Genomic DNA, 17,165 nt, shown 5'->3' with positions numbered 1-17,165 from the left:
TTTCTAGGTGCTGAAATACATCATTATTAAAGTACAATTTTAGTTTTTCCCACACTTGACTTTAATTTTTTAATACCACTATATACTTGTCTTTGTCTCTATGTTCTCATATCTTCTGAGGACCTCAAAACTATCTTTATGTCGTCTCTGTTTCTAAACACTAACATAAAGGATAATCAAGAATCTGTTTTAATTATTTCTTTCAAAACTGAACTGAATGATAAATTCTAGAACTGTGATCACCAGAATTTTCAAGGACAAAACTGCATTTGTAAACTTAGATTTATGATTTCAGAAACCTTTAAGTGATCATGTCACAGACTCTGAGGTAATAAAGCTTTGTGACTTCTTAAAAGTTACAAATTCTCATTTTATGACCACTGGAAATGATTAAGACAAGTTAGCAGAGCCAATATTAAGAGTATGAAAGAAATACATAATTCATATAATTCCTTGAATTACTCAAACATGCACTAAGCAGTAATAATAGTCATATGGTTCTTCCTTAGACTTCGATACAAAATATCTATACGGCTCTATAAAAGCAGATTTTAAAATGATGAAAAGCTTCTGGAAATGATAGCAGCAATGGCTTCAAAACACTGTGAATATACTCAATGCCACTGAACTGTACACCAAAAAATGTTTTAAATTTTTATGTAAATTCTACCATAATAAAAAAATGAACAAAAAAAATAAGTGGTATAGATTTTTCATATTCTCACAAGTCAGATAATTAAAGTAGTAAGGTCAAAATTGATGAAGGTGAGAAGCAAGTACTATACTCTGTCCTCATCTTGAAAACCTGTGTCTTTTGACTGTTCCTTCGAGTAGAAATTAGAGATACAGTTTTAACACTCCCCAAAATGAAAATGTTTTTAATCACTAATAACAAATTCTGGTAACTGAATTTAACCATGAGCCATTTTATTCTCATTGTGCCTACCCTGAAGTTGGCTACCTTTTCATCGAATTACATGAAGAAATCTCACCCTTAATGCCTTAAAGTTTTTCTTGTAAAACAAGTCTAAGCATTAAGATGATTTAAGTAATAAGGCCAAAACTGATGAAGATGAGAAGAAACTACTATAACCTGCAATCAAGCACCACTCAGTCTCAAGCAGAAACCTCTTTCTGACCGCTGCGTATCTGACCCGGCTGGGTTCTGAACCACAAGCTCCCCTCAAATCCAGCCCCGAAACTTCTCGTCCTTGTATTTAACTTCTCAAGCTGTGGGCCTCACCTACCTCTTTGAATTCTTCTAGTGGTTCAGAGCTATCTGTTTATCCTGTCTTTCTTCTCCTGCAATTACAATCAAGTAAAGTAAATTTAACTGCCAATTAACTTTCTTACATAGATATTTATTTCACACAACTTGAAACTTAAATAATTTTCAGCAGAAATATAATTTATTAGTTGATAACATGTACTGCTAAAGTATTGTTATGTATAATAAAGCGAAAAGAATGGCTTTGCTATATACATTAATAATAAGTACCCAAAGGATAAAGAGGAGGTAAGTCTTAGCTTGGAAAAGAGGAAAACTGACTACTCTTAGGTACAGTATAGTGAAGGGAAGCAAAACGTTGCTCAGTGACCGAGAGCACAGCGAAAACAAATACTGCTAGGTTTTCAAAATACTATACAAAGAATAAAATGTCTTATAAAGGCTACTGTTTGGTAAGTACTGTAATATAAAATAAAATTTGATAAGATAAGAGAATCAGGACTCACATTTTCAAAGCACTTACAAATGTCAGTAAATAGAAAACAAAACCCATACAAAATAATTAGAAACCAATTAAACTGGTTTCACTTTTCACATTAACCACTTAACACACATACACACACAAAACTCTAAAGCAAGCTCTCTGAGAGAATGATTGCATGATTTGTTATTTCCAATACTAGAAGGGAAGCAAAGTGGCCCGTAAGAAAGAGTTCACTTTAGGGAATGTTGGGAGGCACTGTACTCTGTGGAGAAGGCTGGACATTCTAACTTACGCCGTCCTCTTCCAGCTGGGCGAGCCCTCCTCTCGGCCTTGCCCAGCTCTTCACGACCAATGGCCTCAGGCGAGCTCATGCTTCTCCCAAAGCCTTCCCAACAGTTTAGAATTCAACCTGTCTTCATCTTTTCCAGAAAGACAACCCTAGTGTTAGTAGCTCAGTTGTACCCTACTCTTTGTAACCCAGTGGACTGCAGCCTGCCAGGCTCCTCTGTCCATGGGATTCTCCAGACAAGACTGGGCTCCCATTTACCCCTCCAGGGAGAAAGACAACCCTAGGTAAGCAGCAATTACCCTACAACTCTTGATTCATGTCTTAAGTGCCTTGCACACAGTATGTACTAAATAAGCATTTATTGAAATTAAAACACAACAAAATTTTGCTTAGCTCCAAACAGGTTTATCAGTTACTTACTCAAAGCCTTTCCTCCAAGAATCAATAACCTTCAGGGGAGATATACTTGGGCAGGATTTAATCCCTTCAAATTCTTCAGCACCCCATATGCTATTAAGTACTCTATGGTTGCTTATTAAACATTTTTTCAGGACAATCTTTTCCTTAAATGTATACAGTTGTAAAAGAAACACAGTAATAAAACAACATGAATGGCCTGGAAAAGAGTCCATTCTCTACTATTTATAGTCTACAATAAGGTAACCTTGCATAATTCTAATCAGTTCCAACATAACCAATTAGCCATTACAAAGCTTTAATAGGGGTACTAAATTGAGTTCTTTTATTATGATGAGTTCATTCAATGACTTCTACAATTAGATATAATAACAAGATCATTGGGGAAAGAAAATAAGTTAATGATATAATTAGATCAGTAATGATCAATTTCAATTTACACTTTTACTATGTATATAGATTACTGCACATTTAGATGAGAAAGCAATCATCTGTCAAGGTAGTATAACAACTTTCTGTTTCTTAATCAGAGGTGAGATCAAAAACGATAATATGCATATTTGCTAGATTTAAATTCTACACTAAGAAATCGTAACGAGTTGTCTTTTTTCCCATATTCCCCAGTTATTTGAAAGCTCTGCTTTCTGTTGGTCAGACGTATCAATTTCCTCATTCATCCAAACCCGACACTGCCAAGTTCTGCCTGCCGCTCCCTTCCTCTGTGGCCTTTCCTTCCTACTTCTGTTTCTTTTATACACCCAGGGCTCTCCCCTAATTCTGAGTCACATCACCAATACAATCTTCTACACGGACTGACCAGTCTTTCTTTGATGTGTTTCTGCACACGACTACCAGATAGTCCAGATCGTGGGCATGTGTGAAGCTGCTCCAGTCGTGTCTGACTCTTTGCAACCCTCTGGACCGTAGCCCACCAGGCTCCTCTCTCCATGGGATTTTCCAGGCAAGAATACTGGAGTGGGCTGCCATGCCCTCCTCCAGGGGACCTTCCAGACCCAGGGATTGACCCAGGGATCGAACCCAAATCTCTTTTGTCTCCTGCATTGGCAGGAAGGTTATTTACCTCTACTGCCACCTGGTTTAATCCTCCTAAAATACTACCGTCTTTAACCCAGTTACTTGCCTGGCTCACACTTACACACCCCCTCTGCCAGCTCCTGTCACTGGTATGCCATCCCTCCACCACACACCGACTGCCTTTCTCACACTATCTTCATCTACTCCCAACTACTCACTTGTCTTCAAATGTCATACTCAATGCTCTTTCTCCAGATTATTTTACCCCATCCCTCGAAGTTCTCTGTATCCCTGCCTCTAAGAATCAACTCAGTAGAGCTTAGGGACAGACTGGGTTCCTTACTTACAGCATCACATTGGCCGTGTCACATAACTCTTTGCTGCAAAATGGTACAACATACCTACCTTTCAAGTTACCAAGAAAATTAAATGAGATAAAGTTACGAGACTGTAACTCAAACATAAGCACCTAAAACAGCTGGTTTCTTATACCCCGCTTCAAAACTGTATCTATCCTTCAAAGTTTACCTCTGTTAAGTGACTATTTTTTAAGTCAGAGCAAATTTTTGTTCTGACTCCCTCAAAAGGCACAGTGATTAAAATTTTCTATGGACTAACAGACTTTCTATATATGGCATTTATTTGCATGACTGTATTAAGTTTTTTTTTTTAAGTCTTTCTGCACACACAATAACCACTTGAAAAAAAAAAGAACTCTACAGGTACTTGAGTATAAGAGCATTAGCAAAAGAATATTTTCTATGCTAAAAATATACAAAAGTGATGGTTTACAAGGAGAAAGATGTTCAACAAGACTTTTGTGTTCCCTTACATTTTTAAGAGACATTTATTGACCAGTATTTATTCTGACCCAACTAAGGTCTAAAACAAGTAACAAATTGGCAAACAGCGTCATTTCCTCAAGTCCGACCCCAAATACTAACTGCCCGTATCTCACACAACATGCAGTGCATTGCTACTGTCAGTCTGGAACTGGAAGGGCCTTCAAAAACCATTACACATGCACTTTACCAAAGACTAAAAACACTGCCAAAGGCTCCACACGACTAGTCAAGTGATTAAAGTTAACACTCAAAGTCAGGTATATACTCTAAATTCAATAACTAGAGTACTAACTCTAGTCAAAAGCTTCAACTCAGTGACTCAACCTAAAGATACAATAATTTCTTAAAAAAAGAAAGACCTTACAGATGGGAAAGGCTGAGTTTCATCACTGGTGAACAGTAACGCTATCACTAATAATATGTGGCAGAATGTAATCTTACACACTTAAAACGGAAGCTGACCAAGGGTCCTCCCCTGCCTTCAACGAGGCGCGTCATCGCAGCAATGAGAACCCGATCTCGGGGAACCGCGGCACCAGGCGTCAGGACACGGCACTGTCACTGCCGCGGGCCAGGGTGCAATCCCTGGTCAGGGAACTGGTATCTCGCAAGCGGCACAAGGCCAAAACCAAGCTTGTTTAAAAAAGGAAAGCAATCTTTTACCTCTTTTTTCCAATTCCAGAGAATGATTAAGGAGGGTATAAGAAAAACAAAAATGCAGAAGCCAGGGCAGGTCCCTGCTAAAGAGAGCTCTTGTGTTTTAGCACAGCACCTTAGAGTCCTGGTAAACAAGGAAGGCAAACTGCCTGCCTAAGAAACCCAGAGAGAGGGTACTGACAGACGGTCAAGGAAGCGGAAGGAGGACGGAGTGTGGAGAAGGAGGTGGCCGGGAATAAGTTCTAAAAAGCAGGTTGGTCAAAGGACTGTGAAGAACTGTATAACACTCCATTCTAAGACTGTTTCTGTGCTACAACAGAAATCTTCAAATTTGCACTCCACATGAAAAAGAGAAGTGAGCAACTTTTCAGTAATGAAAAAAATAGTGAGGGAACTTCAGTTTGGTTCTTCCAGGAGCAGCACAGAGGGCCACTCAGGGAGCCGCGGCATGACGACGGTTCAACGGCCCAGAGCCCGGCCCGGGGCATCGGGGGACCTGTGCGGCGGGAGGCAGGAGCCGCCGGGGAGACCAGCCTCGCAGTGCGGCTGCAGTGGGAAAGGCTCCCCCACCTACAGGTTCCAGGACCGCCAGAAGGAAGCGAGAATGCTTATTACAACTTGGGTGGCGTCTTCATTTTTAGTTTTAATAGAAAACTTTATCTTCATAATCATCATATCCTTGTTTATAAAGTTAGGTAAGAAAGAGAGAGAAGACAGTAAAACTCCCCCTCCTCTTCCTCTCTGACAATAACCACTATCCACTGAGCACCCGAAGCGCTGTCATATACACTTTACAGGCACCAACACATTTAGACCCAACAACCACCCTATGGGGTAGGGACGCTGATCACCGTTTTCCAGATGAGAAAACAGATCCCCAGAAAGATTAACGCGGCAGAGCCCAGACAGAAACCTAGGTATGCTGGCTGCAGAGCCTACGTGCTTCAATCTGGAACTGTGCAGTTTCTGTTCATATACACTGTTCTCAACTTTTCCTCTACAGACAGTTTAAAACACATGCATAAATAGGCTCATATGACATGTAATGTATAATCTTATTTTTGTTACCTTTATTTCCACATCAATAAATCTAAATCAACATCATCTTTCTAATGGCTAAAAAACATTCATTACATATTCTAAGATAACTTAGCCAATATAGATGAACATTTAATGTTTCTAATATTTTATTATACCCAATACTATAATCAAATACCCTTATACATACATCTTTGCTCACTTTGGGGACTGTTTCCTCAGGATATATTTCTTGACCTGGAATTGCTGGGTCAAAGAAGTACTCCTTCCTAAGATTTCTGACACACGCTGCCGAGTGCATTTCAGCGAGGCTGGCTCCCATCGGCAGTATCTGTGCCAGCCAGGAGGCTGTCGTCTCTCAGCTCCACACTCACCCTCAGGCGGCTCTGTAACGCTGGGCTCAGAGGGCCCACTTCACTTCTCCTCACTCCACCGCCTTCCCAGGAGGCCCCAGCAACCGGGGCGCAGGAGGGCGAGCAGACGGTGAGTGGCAGAGAGTGGACGTGCCCCTTCCGGCCTGTCTCCGGGGCCGGCAAGGGCCGGCCGAGCAGCACGGTCGGCTGCGGTCTGCAGCTGCTAACAGCTCTCTCAGAACCACCTCCATCCTCTGGTGATTGCTGCTTTCCGACTGCATCTTGACTGATATGTCATCTCATATCTTTTCTTAAAATTTTAACTTAATATTGGAGCACACTTGATTAACGATGATGTGTTAGTTACAGGTGTACAACGTGTGTTATTTCCTACCTTAGTAACTCAGCATGTCTATCTTCAGGTCAGTGTTCCGGACGGAACTGTATCTCTCCAGGATTCATATGTTGAAGCTCTAACCCTCAACAGGACTGTACCTGGAGACAGGACTCTTAAGGAGTTAAAGTTAAGAGAGATTACAAGAGTGGGTCCCCAAGCCGAGAGGTCTGATGTGCTGTAGGAACAGGAAGAGACCCCAGGAGTGTGTGCACGCAGAGAAAAAGAAGGTGACCGTCTGCAAGAGAAGGAGAGAGGCCGCAGGAGAAACGAGCCCTGCTGGAGCTCTCACCGTGGCCTTTAGCCTCCAGAACCGTGAGGAGAGAAAGGTCTCTGTTTTGAGCCACCCAGTCTGTGGGCTTCTGCACGGAAGCCTCAGATGACTGGCAGGTAAAACGACCTCACCAAGCCTCACCCTCAGCGCACCTCCACTCACTACTGTCCGCAGCACCTACTTCGCAGAAGGACACTGAATGTGATGCTGGGGAAACAATATACAACAAAACTAGTTCCTTGCTTCTGGGTCTTAGAATCTAGTTGTAAAAACAGAACATACACATTAAAAATACATTAGAATACAGGTAACACAAGAGAAGGGACAAATACAATGAAAATACTATAGTTAAAGGCACCCTAATGAACCTATTCATAATAATGCTTTCCTAAAATGAAAAAAAAAGCAGGACTTCATCTTATTTTTTAAAGGTTTATATAAATCTTTCCTTAATAGCTAAAACCATTTTCTTCAGACATGGATTTAAACAGCCTCACCAAACTATAGAAAAGCATAAAATCTAATTTCTCTACAATCACTGACACATTTTACACAGTTCAGATACTCAACTTCATTAGCAGTCTTGAAAATAAGAACCGCAAACTTCCAGATCTCATATTATCTTCTTTAATTCAACACAGTAAATAAATGGAATCACTTCTATTCTAGAAGGGTCTATCTGCAATGCTGATCTACGGTTAAAAATCAGTACTTCTCTCAGCTGTCTTCAAAGTCCTTTGAGGAGACATCCCTCTTCCTGAAGAACAGATTTTTTTTTTTTTTAAGCAGTATAATAAGCTCAGGGAGGTACCAGGACGGTACTTGTCTACACCACCCAGAGGCTGCCCAGGCACACGCGTACTGATGCTGTGTCTTCACGCCCCACGCTGGTATTCTATCCAACTAAACTCTTTCAGATGTCAATATATTTCATCCTTAACACTACCCCCATAACAGTATAAATAAAGCCTGAAGTGTTTCACAGGCATGAAGCCTGAGGCCAGCAGCTTTTCAGAAGAAAGAACAGTGTCCTGAGGAGGAGAACACGGTGACGTCAGGCTCTACACGGCGAGCCCTAAGCACGCAGACCGCACACACCAGAAGAGCCGGGGAGGCGAGCTGGAGCAGCCAGCCTGGCTCACGCTGCACGACTCTGGCAGACACTCCGCTCCTTCTGCTGCTTTCCGAGCCGGCGCATCCATCCATGTAATGTCACCAGGTTGCGGGAGGGAGCGAGGCTGAGAGCAGGGGGAGGAGAGAAACTGCTGTGCAGGCTGCCCGCCCCTCCGCACACGCCGCTACTATACAAAGCGTGTCTGGAAAGCCAGTGCGCTGCCGCTGCACAGATCCAAATGCTGCACACGCACACACACGCATGCACACACACACAGGTGCACTCCACCCAAAGAACAATTGCAGAAGACAGAACTGTCTTTGGAAAGAAGAAAGTCATAAAGTCCTAATTCACGAGAAACGACTCCCTTCTGAAACTGCTGTCAGTTCTTGGAAAAAGGAAGGGGATAGGGAGGTATTCTAACCCCGTGCGCAAGCAACTAGCGTCCACAGAAAGAGCCTGAGCTGGCCTGGCCCATGCCCAGTACAAGCACATGCCGCCACGGAAAGAAACCTGCAACACTGCTGAGAAGCAAAAGCATCCTGTGTGACAACAACCACCTTACACACACCTGACGCAGTTACCTTATACACACCTAACATAGTTCCTTGCCAATAACTACAGAGAATAAAAATGAACCTTAAGAAACAGTTCAGATGCCCCAGAAACGTAGTATGTGTAGGAAAGTTTGCTGTTCTTAGCACTCCGGAGTGTGTGTGTGTGTGTGTCTGTTGTGTACACAATAATACTGAAACCAAAACTGGAACTGAAATATGAAAGTACAGATCAGAATTTAGAGCTCGTAGAAACTCAACACCATTAGTTTCAATAAATAGATACTCCAACCCCATGACACATTATATGAGTCACTGCTACCAAACGCAATACATGGAAAAAACAAAACAAAAACCTGAGTATTTACTTAACCTGAGAAACTAATCTATTTTAGTCTAAAACCAAAAATGACTTTTCAAGATCAAAATGCTGTATCTCTGAAAATAGCATACAATCTGCCCTTAAGAATGTGTCATAAGAAACAAACAGGAAATAGCGTGTGTTGAAATCAGTGGTTATAAATAACTCTGTTCTACACTGACATAGTTTATACACAAAAATACAGTAGCTTCAACCAACAGTTGTGCTTAGGACTTCCTTCAATTTGAATTTTAAAATCAGCTAATTAAGGAGACAGCTTGACAGGAAGCTATCCAAGTTCTGTGGTCCAAGTTCTCCAACGAGGGGCAACTCCACCTCTCATGTTCTTCATTTGTAAAATGATAATATTTGCCATGATTATCTCTAAAGGCTCTTTCGGTTCTTAATTTCTAAAAGTACAGGTATTTTAAACACAAAATAGTTTTGTGTTTAATAGGTTTCCTACTTCCAAGGAGCTCATAATCTAATTAACGGTAACTGCAATGAGTAATCATAGATGAATTAGCAAATAACGTAAGACAGAGACAGACCAGAGGAGTGACATAACAGGTGGACTGATCAATGAGGCGCTGAGCTGAGAGTCCTGACTTTAAGGGTATAGCGTCTGAAGCGAAGTTGAAGCTAACTTCAAAACGGAGCAGAGAGTTCTGCTGGGACCAAGAGGTTCATTAGGATTCAAATTGTTACCTTCACAACCCCAGTCAATTAATTCAAATTCCATGTAGTCATTATTTCATTATCTGAGCTCTACTGACAAGGAAGATATTAAGCTTTAAGGTTTAAAAGGTGTTAAACATTAACAACATAGAACACATTTGCAAATTTTGTATTACTTAGCCCCAAACACCTCAGCCTAGCCTGAGTGATTCACACAGAGCCAGAGAGACTAAAAGATTAGGGCAAGTGTGAGCATGACAAGCTTGATTCATAGATAGTAAATCATAAAGCCCAGCTCATTAGGATAAATAATTCAAAGTTAACATTTTTAACGCCAAAACCCCTAAAGCTTATAAGCAAAAACAAACCCTGTCCTCTCGTGATAGTTTCTTTAATGCTGTGCTTAACTGAACTTTCCATGATACTTTCCGTGATGATGAAAATGGTCTAGATCTATGCTAACCAATGGCTACATGTGGGATACTAGGTACCTGAAATGTAGCTACATTAATTTTTTATTCTTTTTAAATTGAATTAGCTACATGCAGTTAATGGCATCTGCATGGGCACCATTCTAGAAATCTGTATAGAAGGAAATCACATTTTAAAACAGATAAAGCTTTAGTTGATTCATAAAAAGATTACAAAAATTGAATGCAACAATGTCTACAGAGCAAATTTTGACCGTGAAAAAAAACTTGTGATGAACTATGCAGTATATGACTACGTGCACTGTGCCCTGTGCGGGCCAGCTTCTAACTCCAAGGGCCTTCCATCACATCTTCCCTCCCCTCTACTGTAACGCTAGGCTTTGGTTTAGCCAGCCGCTGAAAACACAGCTAGTTACCTCTACTCGACTCATTCTCGCCATAAAATGGAGATAACTTGTCTGACTTGATTAAATGAAACCAAATGGTAACCACTAATTACTCTGAATTAAAACATAAAGAGGCATTGTCGCTACTTTATATAGGAATATAATTTTAAGTACTATTTTTAATGTTGTTATCTCAAGAAATTTCACAATAACTGTGATTCTCACTGAACAACCATATATAGTTCTATTTATTCAAGGCGCATATTACAAGGAAGTTAAAAAAAGAAAACTAAGAAAAGGCATAACAAAAGTGTCTTCATTAAAAATGTTACATATAAGGTGGCCCTAAGGTGACTGTGCGTGTGTTTTACAATCTTCATACAACTTTTAATGTATTTTTCTGTTTTCCCACAAAACATTTCACATTCGCATCCTTTGTCAAAAGCAAAAATCTTTTTAAAGAAAAAGCACATGTTTACCTAATTTAAAAAGGTAAACCCAATTCTGGAGTGATAAGTTTATCTTTATAGAATCAGTCATGCTACATACTGTCACAGCTATTCATCTCAATTACAGATTGGAATTGCAAAAGCGAAGACAAAATTCTCCAGTGCGTACTTGGCTATAAAATTCTGCCCTCCCTCTAATTTAAGAGTTCCAATTTGCTTCACATAAATAAGACTCAAAAGCTACTCAAGGTCTATCTTTCCAACCTACTCGCGCATGTGCACGACAACCATCAACAGACAAACTGGCAGGAAGTTGTGAAGGGAAAATCCTACGCTAGTGCAGAAGACACGCAGGGACCTGCTGGCAGTGGGCCAGACGCCTGCAGATCACACAGCCCGTGCGTTCTCTGAGTGAACTTTATAGCAAAGCACAAAACTAGTTTCCTGTGGGAAAACAAAAAGAGAATTTGGTTCAGATCCTAGGATTTCGACCTTATCCGTAAGGCATCTCCTAACTGGGACAGATCTACAGACCCCTTGGCTGGCTGTTTACATTCAGTCCTCAGAAAGACTACGGGAAGCCAAGGGCCCTGCCTGGCTCCCTCTTTCACCCTGTTCTTAACTGAACTTTCTATGATACTGTCCGTGATGATGAAAATGTTCTCAGTTCAGTTCAGTCGCTCAGTCGTGTCCAACTCTTTGTGACCCCATGAACCACAGCACGCCAGGCCACCCGTCCATCACCAACTGCCAGAGTCTACCCAAACCCATGTCCATCAAGTCAGTGATGCCATCCAGCCACCTCATCCTCTGTCGTCCCCTTCTCCTCCTGCCCTCAATCTTTCCCAGCATCAGGGTCTTTTCCAATGAGTCAACTCTTCGCATGAGGTGGCCAGAGTGCTGGAGTTTCGGCTTCAACGTCAATCCTTCCAAAGAAATCCCAGGGCTGATTTCCTTCAGAATGGACTGGTTGGATCTCCTTGCAGTTCAAGGGACTCTCAAGAGTCTTCTCCAACACCACAGTTCAAAAGCATCAATTCTTCAGTGCTCAGCTTTCTTTATAGTCCAACTCTCATATCCGTACATGACCAATGGAAAAACCATAGCCTTGACTAGACAGACCTTTGTTGACAAAATAATGTCTCCACTTTTTAATATGCTGTCTAGATTGGTCATAACTTTCCTTCCAAGGAGTAAGTGTCTTTTAATTTCATGGCTGCAATCACCATCTGCAATGATTTTGGAGCCCAGAAAAATAAAGTCAGCCACTGTTTCCACTGTTTCCCCATCTATTTGCTATGAAGTGATAGGACCGGATGCCATGATCTTAGTTGATATATGCTAACCAATGGCCACAAGTGGCAAGCCTCCTCCCAACCCAAAGCTCTCAGGCTCAGAGCACCCTACTCCACCTTGGAACAACAGACTGTCACCTCCCCATCACTGGGATCTGCAGGAAGGTCCAGGTTATAACTGTTTTCTCAGCAGTCCCTTTCAGCTCAGAAACACCCTGCTTTGGATGTCAAGTTACATGATCACCTTAAACCTCCCTAACTCGGGAGGCATCCCAGGCAGGTTATAGAGTTTTTGTGTTCTACTGCATCTCCAAACATTCTTGACTTCAGATTCTCTGTCTGGAACTGCCCAGAGCTGATTAAGAGAGCAGCAAATAAATGGACCATCCCAAGAAAAGTGACAGAAAAAGACAATACAAGAAGCTGAACAGAAGCTTCCCAGGGTAAGCACAACAGAGCAACATGAAGGTGAACGTTATTACTGATGTTTTCAAACACCTACTTGGCCCATAACATGGCCACACCACACTAAGTATTAGAGGAAAGAGTGCTAATCAGACTCTTCTGGCTGTTCTTTTGAATCAAGATTTTAAACTTAGTTGAGACCAATGCCTACAAATAACCCTTAGAAATTATTTCTATTCAAATAAAAATAATAAACATTATGATTAATATCAGAATTAATCATTATTACTAGAAAAACTAAAAAAAAAAAAAAAAAAATTAAGTGTGGCATCTTAACAGAGGTTCACTTGGAGCCTATTGTGGCGCCCCACGCTGAGAGAGTACTAAGCCCGAGTCAGGCCAACTGTAAAAGGCATTCTGATTCATTCATTCAAAAACCCTCACGTCCCCCACATGCCCCACGCTGAACGAGAACCGGAGACACAGAGGCAAATATGGCAGTCCCCAAACTCAAACTAGGTAGAGCCTGGCGGCAAAAAGGCAAAATCCAAGAGAGGAAGATGGATCAAATGACTCTCGGCTGTTATAAGGAGTACTGGGAAGCAAATAAAGAGTTTGGAAAGAGATGGGAAAGGAGGAGGAGCTACATGCCTTAGAAAGAGGGCCGCTCCAAGGTGGTGGCACTCAGGCAGAGGCCTACTGCGGAGAAGGAGCGACGCCCAGAGGGGAAGTCACCGCACAGAAACACACAGCAGGTGTAAAGGCCTCAAGAAGAGTTTGGCAAATTACGGAAACTGAAAAAGAGAAGTGTGGTTACAGAGCAGCAAGCAAGGGTGCCGGTCTGGATACGAAGAAGAGAGCTATGCCTTAAAGGAAATCAAGGAGGACTTCTTGTTCTCTGGTTTTGATAGAGAAAGGGTGGATTTACTGATATAAAGAAAACTATGGGGAAAAGGAGAAGGAAGAAATCAAGAATCTGTTTTGTTCCCATTACACTTGAGTTAAGATGTTCAAGTAGGGCAGAGAGACTGTTTTACTGATCTGCATATGCCTTCATGTTGAAACCCCAGGGGTTTTCTGAACAAAGTCTGAAGAGAGGATCCTTTTTTTCCTTCAGAGTCACGAGGCTAGAAGGATCTGAGTTCTAAGAGACCTACAACCAGTGAGAGAAAACATGTCTGAGACAGGAGACCATGTAACCAATTCAAAGAGAGTGGCAGAGCAGAGAAGCGAGAACCCACAGTCCTCTAGTCTCGGACCAGCTGGCCAGAGAGCCAGCTCCCTCCCTCTCCTTCAGTTTCTTCACACGCATGAATAAATCACTCTTTCACAACCCTAGACCTGACCAACACACCCACCACACGCTTATTTAGATTCTATCTCTTTTACATAGTAAATCTATTAGGAGCTCGAAAAGGACTCAAGTCTTTTTAGTTTTAGAAGCTCAAAAAGGAAAGTGCTCAGCAATGAAATCTGAGAAATGCTAAGGATTACAAAAGTACCGACATCTTCCGAAGTCCCTGGGGCCCAGGATGAGCTTGGGGAGAACCAAGTTGTGAAAAAAGGAACACACTCAACTGAGAAAATAACCCAATTTTTAAAACGGTAAAATACATGAACAGACATTTCACCAAAGAAGATATAAATAAATAAGCACATGAAGATGCTCAACATGACTAATCACTAGGGAAATGCAAATTAAATCACAGTGATATATCTTATTAGAATACATTTTTTAAATGACAATACCAAGTGTTAGAATGCAGAGCAAATGAAACTCAAACATTGCTGGTAAAAATGTGAAACAGCACAGCCACTGTGGAAACAGCCTGGCAATTTGTTATAAAGTTAAACATACCTTTATCATTCAGCCCTGCAGTCTCCCTCCTAGGTGTTTACCCAAGTGAAAGGAAAACCTACAGCAGCAAGCTGAATGACTGCTCCCAAAGATGTTAGGCCTTGATCCCAGGAACCTGTAAATGTTAATTTATTTGGAAAAGGATCTTTGCAGATGTGATTAAATGAAGCACTTTGATAATGCATTTATCCTGGATTACCATGTGAGCCATCATATTTATCCTTATGAGAGAGGACAGAGGGAGACAGGACACACACAGAGAGCAGACGCTGATGAGGATGGAGGTGGGGACCGGAGTGACCCTACCCCCTAAAAAATGTGTGTGGCAGGGAGAGGGGCATGAGCTTTAGGCACCAGAAATCTGTTAACTACACCATGATGAAATAAAGTAGCTGTGATCTGTTGAGCACTTTTAACTGTATACTTGTACCTTATAGCATTATTTAATTATTACAGAATGCCTACAGTATCAATTTCTCAGTTTCACAGATGATAAAAATTAGGCTTAGAAGAAAACAGTCTGCCTAAGACATAACAAAAGAGGGAACACCACTCTTTACTGATATGAAAAAAGGTACATAAAAAACAATGAGCTAGGGACTTGGGGTCTATACCTAGAAAGCTGTGTTACCCCAGAAAGTTAAGGTAGCTTTCCAGGTCTCAACACAACCTTTGAAACAAGTGAGAAGGATTACTTGTTCCAAATCTAAAGTTCTGTTATTTATGAATACCACCATAGAGAAATATTTTTCTACCCTGTAAGCAACCAAAAGGTGCCTTACCTGTAAGTCAAAGGTTAGCAAACTGTTTCTGTAGGAGGGCAGAAAGTATTTTTAGGTTTTGTAGGACACATAATGCCTGTGTCATCTACAGCATAGTCTCTCTTTTTTTTAATAACCCTTTAAAAATATAAAACTGGCTAGAAGTCCATATAAACACAGGTCCTGGACAGGATTTGGCTCACAGGCTGGGCCTAGTTTGCTAACCCCTGTTCTAAATCAACTGTTTTGAGGCTATTTTGAATTGAAAAAGAGAAGAATGATGGACAAGGGGAGGGGCATGCGGACTTCTTATGGGCATTTCTGTTTAGAAGCAGGACATCCAGGTCACTGCCTATCTAGATGTATCCCTAAGCACAGCCTTGTTCTTTTCCCTTCCTCAACCACCTTCCCACGTCACTTTTTAAATTTTTAAAAAATTTTACTTATTTTTCTTTTTTTTGGCTGCACCCTGCAGCATGTAGGATCTTAGTTTCCCAGCCAGAGATCAAATCCACACCCACTATATTGGAAAAGCACAGTCTTAAACCACTGGGCCAGGAGGGAAGTCTCAACATCACTTTTTTTTAGTGGTATCTTTCTAACTATACGTATGTAGCCATTTGATCTAAAAAGAAACAAAATCATCTTGAAGAGTACTTGGTGTTGCTGAACTTCCTTCCCCCTGTGCTTCCGGGTGTATTTATCACCCAATAACCTATTTCTTACCAAGAAGTGGTAAATACATGCGGTGATAAGCATGATAAAAATACTACTGGTAAAGAAATAGTCTAGGGGTTATCAATTCACCTTGACTGATTCACTGTGTACTTACTGAATACCAACTATGTGCCAGGCACTAAGTAAAAACCAGGAAACAAAAAGAAAGCTCTCTTGGAGCTTACGTTCTAGTAGGAGGAGACGAACAAAAATAAAATACAGAGTATGTCAACTGGCGGTAAGTACTATACACAGAAACAACACAAAAATGGCCCTAGGGAGTCCCGGGAGTGATGGTGAAGCTGCAATTTCTACAGGGCAGTCAGGGAAGGAGGGGAGGGAGCCAAGCCATGCCAACACTGACTCTGGAGACCACCCCCTCCCACAGCCACTCCCAAAGATCTCTGCAGACGTCACTTTACCCACAAGGCCTCTCTCAGCACAGTCTGGTTTTTCCCCATTGCATGTGTCTTATGACACATGGTATCCTTTACTTTTTGTATCTGCTATTATTTTTACTGTCTACACACACACAGACACACACACACACACACTCCTCCTGAAGTGAGCTACATAGGGTGTTAAGTTTTAGGTTTTGCTCACAGATAAATCCCAGAGGTTGAGGACATTATCTGGTACACAGCAGGTATAACAGATACTGCCTGGGGGCTGAGGTGGGTGGTGGTGGTAACATTCCAAGTAGAGGGCCCAGCATGTGCAAGGGTGCTTATGCAGGGATGTGCGGGGACAAAAGCAAAGTCCGGCGGCTGGTGGGCAGCAGAGGAGGAGAACAGCAGGACGTACACCAGGAAATGTGTGCTACGTGGAAGGAAAGGGTCTGGGAAGCTTTCACACTATCTAGAGCAGAAGTAGAAAAAACCCACAGGCCGCATCAAGCTTAGCACCTGCTCCTGTGAATAAAGTTTTATTGGAACTCAGCCATGTCCATCTGTTCTCATACTGCCATGTCTGCTTTTACACTACAATCATCAACAGAGAAACTTGACACACTTTTCACACTTACTGAGCAAGATAGTAAACCACTAGATGGTTTTTAGCAAAACAGTCACAAAATCTGATTAAAAAAAAAAAAGTCCTCTGACTGTGTAGATGTGGGCAGACAAGGACAAAAGCAAGGAGAT

At 41.5% G+C, this 17,165-nt stretch overlaps 1 protein-coding gene across 5 annotated transcripts in view; it reads right to left on the bottom strand.

Moving 5' to 3' along the window:
• KAT6A (lysine acetyltransferase 6A) overlaps positions 1–17,165 on the bottom strand; it is a 108,680-nt gene that overhangs the window by 62,633 nt on the left and 28,882 nt on the right. The window contains exon 1 of one of the 5 annotated variants that reach the window (XM_055567011.1): positions 6,741–12,821. The exons of 3 other annotated variants lie outside the window; for them this stretch is intronic. The gene's annotated coding sequence lies outside the window, so the exon portion shown is untranslated. Of the gene's footprint in view, positions 1–1,247; positions 6,708–6,740; positions 12,822–17,165 lie in introns of those variants that run through there. One more of the 5 variants, XM_055567012.1, reaches the window with a different exon arrangement.

This window comes from Bubalus kerabau, chromosome 2 (genome assembly GCF_029407905.1).
Source record: "Bubalus kerabau isolate K-KA32 ecotype Philippines breed swamp buffalo chromosome 2, PCC_UOA_SB_1v2, whole genome shotgun sequence".
NCBI lineage: Eukaryota > Metazoa > Chordata > Mammalia > Artiodactyla > Bovidae > Bubalus > Bubalus kerabau.
The sequence above is the reverse complement of the archived record's forward strand: the minus strand, read 5'-3'. Positions and strand labels throughout refer to the sequence as shown.